Source organism: Hibiscus syriacus, unplaced genomic scaffold (assembly GCF_006381635.1).
Source record: "Hibiscus syriacus cultivar Baekdansim isolate YM2019G1 unplaced genomic scaffold, ASM638163v2 tig00110551_pilon, whole genome shotgun sequence".
NCBI classification, from domain to species: Eukaryota; Viridiplantae; Streptophyta; class Magnoliopsida; order Malvales; family Malvaceae; genus Hibiscus; species Hibiscus syriacus.
This window is the reverse complement of record NW_024062778.1, coordinates 1164725-1172959: the sequence shown is the minus strand read 5'-3', so window position 1 is coordinate 1172959 and position 8235 is coordinate 1164725. Positions and strand designations below refer to the sequence as shown.

The window sequence follows — 8235 nt, the reverse complement described above, 5'->3', positions numbered from 1 at the left end:
CACCTAACACTACACATTACCCAAATAAAGGAAAGAGGTAAATAATAAGCCCAAACTATGATAATGACAACAAAATTAGAACTTTATTATGAAGGCATAAGCAAGCTCTAGATTCTTTACAATAAAAGTTGAAGCGGGGATGGTCTGCACCTCCCATTATAGGCAATAACCGTCGCATCTCTACGACCAACTTCTTTTGACGCATTAAATTAGCCATCTCCTTATGAGCCTTCGCCACTTGCCTCATTGCGTCAGCAAGCTGCTCCTGGCCTCTTTACCTGCTATAGCCTCGATTTCATTTCAAATTTCCAAGCTCGACTCTCAACGCTGTATTTGCAGTAATTGCATATTGCAAATCGGTTTTCCTAGGTGCAAGTAATTCCATAAGATTACTCTCCCCGAGTAGCTCCCGCCAGGGTATAATCCAACTTTTCTTTCGCTAACCGAAAGGATTCAATGGCTCCAATCATAAGAACAAGAACCTCGTTGAACACCTATACCTCATCGTCCAAAGAGCGCGTTCTCCTAACTTCTCTCGTGAAGGACTCCCTTTCACCCACCAACTCGAGAAGGACCGATTTTCTTTGCTGCCTAACCATTGTAAACACCTCAACATGGCCTATGTTTGACGGCTTCGTGTGGATTCAACCTGACTCTGTAACTGGTAAAATTGGAATAGGGTTTACCCCGAAAATACCATCGGAGGGTAGTTTCGGAACACCCTGAAAGCTCGAAGGAATGGAGGACTCTGGAACATCCTCCCAGATAGCCCAGCCTAACCACTCATTCCCACACTCAGCTAACCCTGAATCTTCCCCAATCCGGAAGTATCGGCATAATATTTCCTAACCTCACTAATCAAGTGAATTTCCTAATCCTTGATTAGCATCATCATCCGATGCATGCTCCGCACTAAATATTTCACCACCAATCCTACTACAATGCGCAGACGATTGGTGGGACAATCCGACAAAGTGCTTATCATGGAGTACTAATCTTGGGACTCCCCTCCTTAGTGGATTCCACCACTGCTCCGTTTTGTAAGATTTAATGTGCACGGGGCTGCAAATTTGGATGCTGCTGGGTGTGGAGGAGTTATGCGAACTGAATAGAGAGAGATTTGAACAATGTTTTCTAGTCCTATTCCCTATTCTTCTGTAATTTTGGTAGATCATTTTTAGTTTGTATTGCAAGTCAAACTCAACTTCAACTCTTTAAGTCGGCTAGGTGACAGTCTGTGTAGATGCTCGATGGCTTATAGTATTATAAGTTCAGCCTGGTGATTGGTAAAGAGATTCTAAATTTAAACCATGTCTTTCCCATGGGGAAAAAATCAATGTGATGATGTTTCTTTAAATCCAGGCTTAATCCCTTCTTTGATACATATCCATTGATTCATACAACTCCGATTTCTCTCCTTTTTACCATTAAAAAAAATCAATGCAGGGAATTGCAAAATATGTACAATATTTCAGGCAAAAGAACATAGAAGGAAACCCAATATCTGGTCAACAGAAGTATGCCTGATTAATATTGGTAATTCTCAAACTTTGAAGAGCTAAACTAATGCTAAACTCTAAAAAGTTTGGAACAAACTAAAGTAAAAATGCCCTATGTCACCACTACAGTCTATATATTTATATATCTTTGTCAAGAAACAGGCAGTGTTTCCATCAATCCAATGGTTAAACCTTTACTCCCAAGACCCTTACCGAATTCAGGATTCCCTAAGTGCATCATGGCCACAAATTCATTGTAATCTATCCGGCCATCCTGGAATAAAGAAATTAAAAGACGATGTCGAATGAGACCAACATGAAAAATCGTTCAAGAGGGAATGCGAGTATCTTTATGTCTTAAAATCCTTGTTGATTGACATGGACTGGAGGGCTTACATTGTCCTGATCGACTTCGCACATCAGTTCATTGATGTGGATATCATTGATGCCGAACTCTTGACAAGCTTTTTGAAGCTCATCTTGAGTGATGTAGCCACTGCAGTCACTGTCGAAATACGAGAAGGTGGCCAAGAGACTATCTTCTCTCTCAGTCATGTTTAGATGCAATGTTGCAGCTATGAACTCTTGATAATCGATTGTGCCACTGTTATCTATGTCTGCCTGCGATTTCCGAACAAACAATAGACCCAGACCCAAAATGAAGCTGACTAGAATATGAAGGATGCATAAATAGCATAATCTAATTGATGAAGAACAACAATTTCAATCAAAGAATCAATCTTTTAATAATTTGATGAAGCATTAGTCATTAAGGCCTTTGAAAGTGAGGGGATTGCGAAATGAAACTTACAGCCTGCATTCGAGCGCCGAATTCTGATTCAGCAAGATTAGCACCAAATCTTTGCAATCCATTTTGGAGTTCTTCAAAAGTGATTTGACCACTGTTATCTGTGTCTATCATCTTGAACATTTCCTTCAATCCGGCTATTTCTTCTTGAGAAAGTCTTTGTGCAATGACCTAAAAGAAAATTTGAAAATGAAAGAAGCGAAAAAAGGGTTAAGTCATTTTAGCTAGTGGGATTTGTGCATGGAAAGAGGTTCACAGTTTCTTTTCTTATGTTAACTCGGACACGGTATAAGATTACAGAGCGATGCCTTTTGGTTTAAAGAATGCTGGTGCTACTTATCAACGTGTTATGTCAAAAGGATATGTGCCCGACATGGCTATGCTCAACCTTTTCTAAGAATTTTAGATACAGTTGGAGGACTGTACTCCCATACCCTTAAAATAATATGTTTCGGACACGGGTACTTCAACATAGAACTTTGAAGAAGTTTCATAGGCCAATGTTTAAGAGATATAGACCAATGTGTCACTGGAAGAAACTTACTCTTAAGGCCATTTTCTTGAGCTTTTTCATTGCAGAAAATTGCTTCATGCGGCCTAAGACTAAAGAATCAAGTGGCTTGTCTGGAGCCTCCCCACCAAACTGAACCCAGCTGTGGCCTGCAATGAACCAAAATCAAATTAGCTCATTCCTCGGATTAAGTAGTGAAACAGCCAAAACTTGTCAATCTTATCCAATAGTCTTGAGAATACTGAAAAGTAATGTTCTTTCTGTCTTTATAGCATCCCAACAGTGCAATCAGACATCATTAATAACACCTCTCCATTGCAATGGTGAAGACGGATAATTTGGATAAGCAACAAATAAAACTATATCATTTTGTCAACATCTAAGTTCACAAATACTCATCCCATCTTACATAGTAAAAGGGACATACGTAGTACTTCGAATGCGGTTATTCACTTCTTGGGGTCTGTAACAAGCATCTTTTTCACTAGATCTTTTGCGCTTTCAGATATACTAGGCCAAGGATCAGATGTGAAGTCAGGTTCACCTTTCAAAACCTCTTCAAATATTTCTATTTCACTTTCTGTTTCAAAAAGCATAAATAGACCAAAGTAAATTATAAATAAATAAATAAAAACTGTAGAGTTGAACAAGAAAGGTCAATCACTATCTTAAGTTTTCAACAAAAGAAATGACATGAGATGAAAATCTTACCACCCCAAAATGGAGGCACCCCACACAGGAGAATGTAAATGATCACCCCGGCACTCCATACATCAGCTTCTGGACCATAACACTTCTTCAAAACCTCAGGGGCAACATAGTATGGGCTTCCAACAACAGCAGATAAGGTATCCCCTGAAATTCTAAGACCTTTATTAACAAAACAACTCACTCTTGATTGCATAGAGCTTCACAATATTATGGAAATTTCTCTTATCTTGTTGTCTTGTAGAAACATAAAAGCCTAACAAGAATACTGATTCAGTTTGGTAACAACATGTAAACTAACATCCAATTAACGTCAATGTCAGCTGCATCCTCCCAGGCATAACATTCAACTTTTATCTACAAGATTTTTAAATTTTCACTTGGGGTACTTTAATAAATATATTTGTTTTGATTCCCCATGTCTGTGTGTGTGTATATATATATGTATAATTGCTAGTTTACTTTTATTTCTTTTCTTTTCTAAATGCAAGTAGTTAAAGAATAACAAGAAAAATTTAAAGTTGTTAAACCATGCTTTATATATATATATATATATTGAAAAATGCATGCAGTTTCCATTCTAATTAAAGCTGGCTAGTTCATGGGAATTGAAAGCAAACTATGCTTTAAATTAAATCTTAGTTTTCAAAAGTGCGCCTAGGCACACCTAAGGCGCAAGGCGTCGCTGAACGCGGAACAAAATGCCTTTAGAGAGGTAGGTGCAATGCAAAACGGGAAGCCCTCCCAGACGCACGCTTCAGGGCTTTTCTGTATGGGCGTTAGGCGCACACTTTTGCCGCCTTAGAGATAAAGAATATAAACTAGTAAGCTACTGAAGATCATCAAGAGTTTATACAACAAAGAAAGCCAAAGAAACAATGTAAAAGGAGACTACAATGAAAGGAGAAGAAAGGAGATATTAAGCAGAATAAACGAATAGATTTATTAAGCAGAAGTGACGTGTGAATACACGAGCCACATTAATGGCAGGAGTTAAGGCATTGATCCAGGTGAGGAGACTGCGGCCATTTTCTTACCGTATAGTGCATGAATCCAGAAGTGATGTGTAGATACACGAGCCACATTATTAACAGGAGTTAAAGAGCTTTATAATGCATGAATCCAGCTCTATATCAATAGACAGAAAGAGGATGTCGGCTGCGGTAAAACTAAACAAAACTAGCTTTATATAGCCTTGATTAGGAAGGTCAACACTATTGGTTTGACCCAACAAGAAAAATCAGGGCTGCAAGAACTTCCTAATAGATTAACCTGTGGGACAAGCAATGGGTCTTATGAATGGTAGAAATAGGCCTTCACTCTTGAGGAGGGGACAAGCAATGGTGAAGGAATAGAGTGTTAGGAAGAGATTAATTGCTTCATGAGTGAACTAGTGGGTGTGTACGCCTCACCTACTAGGTTCCAGGAATCCTTTGCGTCTCGGTGCACCTTACGCCTTTTAAAATTAAGAATTCAACATGAAGTATGCACCTAGAAATGTTCACTACAAATTTCGGGTGAGGTAAGGCTAAATTAATCTTTGAGTTTCAAAGCAGAACGGCAATGGCGAATGACTCAAAAGAAAAACAAAAACAAATGTGGCAAAAGAGCAAAGAATTTTGAACATACCAGGCTTGAAAAATGCTGATAATCCAAAATCAATGACTTTAAGAGGTGAATCCTCTTCCTCATTCACAAAAAGAAAATTTTCAGGCTTAAGATCAGGGTTTTAAAAAACGGTCCGCGACCGCGATTCCGGCCGTGATATAGCGGTTTCGCCGCTGTCCGAGTTACCTGCGACGGCCGCAATCACGGTAAATCCGAAATAACTAAAAACGTGACCGCGACCGCGATTTGAAACCCTGCCCTATGCATTACTCCCATGGAATGACAGGCTTCAACAACACCAAGTATATTCCTTGTTAATTCTGCTGCCTTTCTTTCAGAATAATGGCCTCTCTTAACAATCCTATCAAAGAGTTCACCCCCTGCGCACAAATCCATGACAAGATGAACTGCAGTGGGATCTTAATAAGCCCCTCTAATGGATACAATATTAGGGTGTCCTGCCATGTGATACATTATCTGAATTTCCCTCCTCACATCATCAACATCAGCATCACTTTCCAGTTTCCTTTTAGCAATAGTTTTGCAAGCAAACTTCTTCCCTGTACCTTTCTCCGTACATACAAAAGTTGTCCCAAACTGACCATTTCCAAGCTTAGTCCCCAAGTTGTAGTATTCCTTCAAATTACCTGTTTTCGTTTCTAACACTGAGTCTATCTTGAGTCCAGCGCATGACTTCCTTCTGACATTATGGGGTTTCTTTTGTGCTTTTTTAGGCTCAATCCTAGTTTCTTCCTCTGTATTCACAGCAACCTGTACCTGTATTGCTGGTTTGGAGCTAAGTCTTAGAGGGGGAAGCTTTGATTGTTGCCTTTGGACATCTTCATTAGACTTGCCTTCTTGTTCCCTTTCTGTCTCTTCCTTAACCATCTTTATTTCTTCAGGGGGTTTGTTTTCAACATTGGGAGCTTCTTCTTATTTACTTTCAGAATCAACATCTGCATTGGCTGAAACTTCTTTTTCTTTAGCCTCCTTTGCATCTTCGGCTGATGTACCCCCGCAAATGGATTCAAAGAAGCCATTTTTAAAACAACTATTTCCCATCTGAAACAACTCTTAATTCTCACACCTTTTCTTATACATCTATGAGAGGAAAGAAATTCTGAAATTTACCCAAATGCTATAGGCTATAGCCCCATTTCTCCTATCCCTTAAGAGTGAGTCTAAGCTTTTAGGCAATATAAGCCAACCCCTATACCTTCAATTGGAAACACAATGCAACCAAATACCAATGATTGAATGATCAATGTAATGTAGCAAAGGTAAGAATTAACTCACAAAAAACATCCTTTTAAAGGCTTCTGATATACCCTTTAATCTCAGAAAACTTCCCTCGTAAATGGAATGATCAATAATCATAAAAAGAAAGATGAAGAAGGACATTTCCAACAACCCAATAGAAATAAAAGATCACAGCTGAAAAGTTCAATGTCAAACAATGATCTGATATCATGAATTACGAGGAAATGATCAAAACCAAATGAAACAGGCCAGGAAAATGAAGAAACATATATGCATGTGAATTGAGGCTTTTGGTTAAGACAAGTTTACATATATGAGATAAAAACAATGAGTTTATTAGGGTTTTAATCAATTTGTGTAAACAAAGAAAAAATATTACTGAATTTTCTGCCCCTTTGTTTTTCCTCCGGGAAAGAGGAAACCATGAAAGGCAGATTTATTTTGGAGATAGTTAACGAATACTCAGATGCTTCAGTGCTTATTAGTTAGAGAAAATAATCTCAGTGACAAAAAATATCTTATAATATACGATTTTAACCAACTTTTTTTGGATTTGCTAAAATGACCAACTAAATCGCAATGCGATCGATAATTCGCAACGCGATCTCCGGTATCGCAAATCAGTTTCTAGATTCGCAACGCGATTCTGACTATCGCATTGCGATTTTCCAAATTCGCGTTGCGATTTTCCGAATTCGTGTTGCGATTTTCCGAATTCGCAATGCGAATATGTAAATCACAATGCAAATATGTAAATCGCAATGCGATTATGACTATCGCAATGCGATTATGACTATCGCAATGCGATTCTGACTATAGCAACGCGATTCTGACTATCGCAACGAGATTCTGACTATCACAACGCGATTCTGACTGTCGCAACACTGAATTTCAAATTCGCAACAGGTTTTAGTTTCGCAACACAAATGTTTTGGGTATATAACTACACAACAGAAGCAACTCATAACCTAAATCCCTAAATCGCAACTCATTCCATCTCCGTCTATCACTCTCTCCGGCGACATCCGTTCCTATATCCAACGACATCCTTCCCCATCCGGCTACATATTTTAGTTTCGTAGCTCGTTTGTTTAGTAAATTAATTTACAATAATGAAATCATCTAATGTTGATCATGTTTGGATAGATTTGTGTTTTGGAGGGTCATGGGAGAATGTTCATGGTGTTTTACAATATATGTCTTTACCTATGAATCTTCAACTAAAACTGTCATTAAAAAAGTTAACTTATGAAACTCTAATGTTACGTGTTGCAAATAAATTGAATTTAGAGCCCTTAAGTGGATTTAGGCTATCTTATCCGAGAAAAGGTAAAGTTTATTTGTTAACCGACAATGAAGATGTTGAACGATTCATTGCTTACATTAGTGTTTCGCAAGATGATGTTACATTGTATGTTGTTGAACCTTGAAGTAGTGAAGTTGGGTCAGTAGCGGGTAGTAATCAACTAAGTTTTTCAACCCCAGTTTATGGTGCTCAAAATTTAATGGTTCCACCACAATTTCATCACCAAGCAAATTTTGTTTCACCACATTTCCAATACCAAACACAATCTCAAAACCCACAACCTTTCCCTAATCCAAATCCCAATCAACTTTCAGCACCAAATTCCGGTTTTCGTATTAACCAGTTAGACGATGTGAGCCAACAGAAAAAATTGTGAGTACTAGTCGGTATTCGAAATTTGATCTTGGTCAATACCCGAACTTTGATCTTGGTCAATACTCGGATTTTGGTGATGTTTCAGAAGAAGAAAGATACCCTACGTGTAATGATTTTGATATTGGTCAATACCCGAATTTTGATGATGAAACAGCTGCTG

General features: G+C 38.3%; 1 pseudogene; it reads right to left on the bottom strand.

The window, feature by feature from the left end:
* Window positions 1–1643: 1643 nt before the first annotated feature.
* LOC120131246 lies at window positions 1644–6196 on the bottom strand (annotated as a pseudogene).
* Window positions 6197–8235: the final 2039 nt, after the last annotated feature.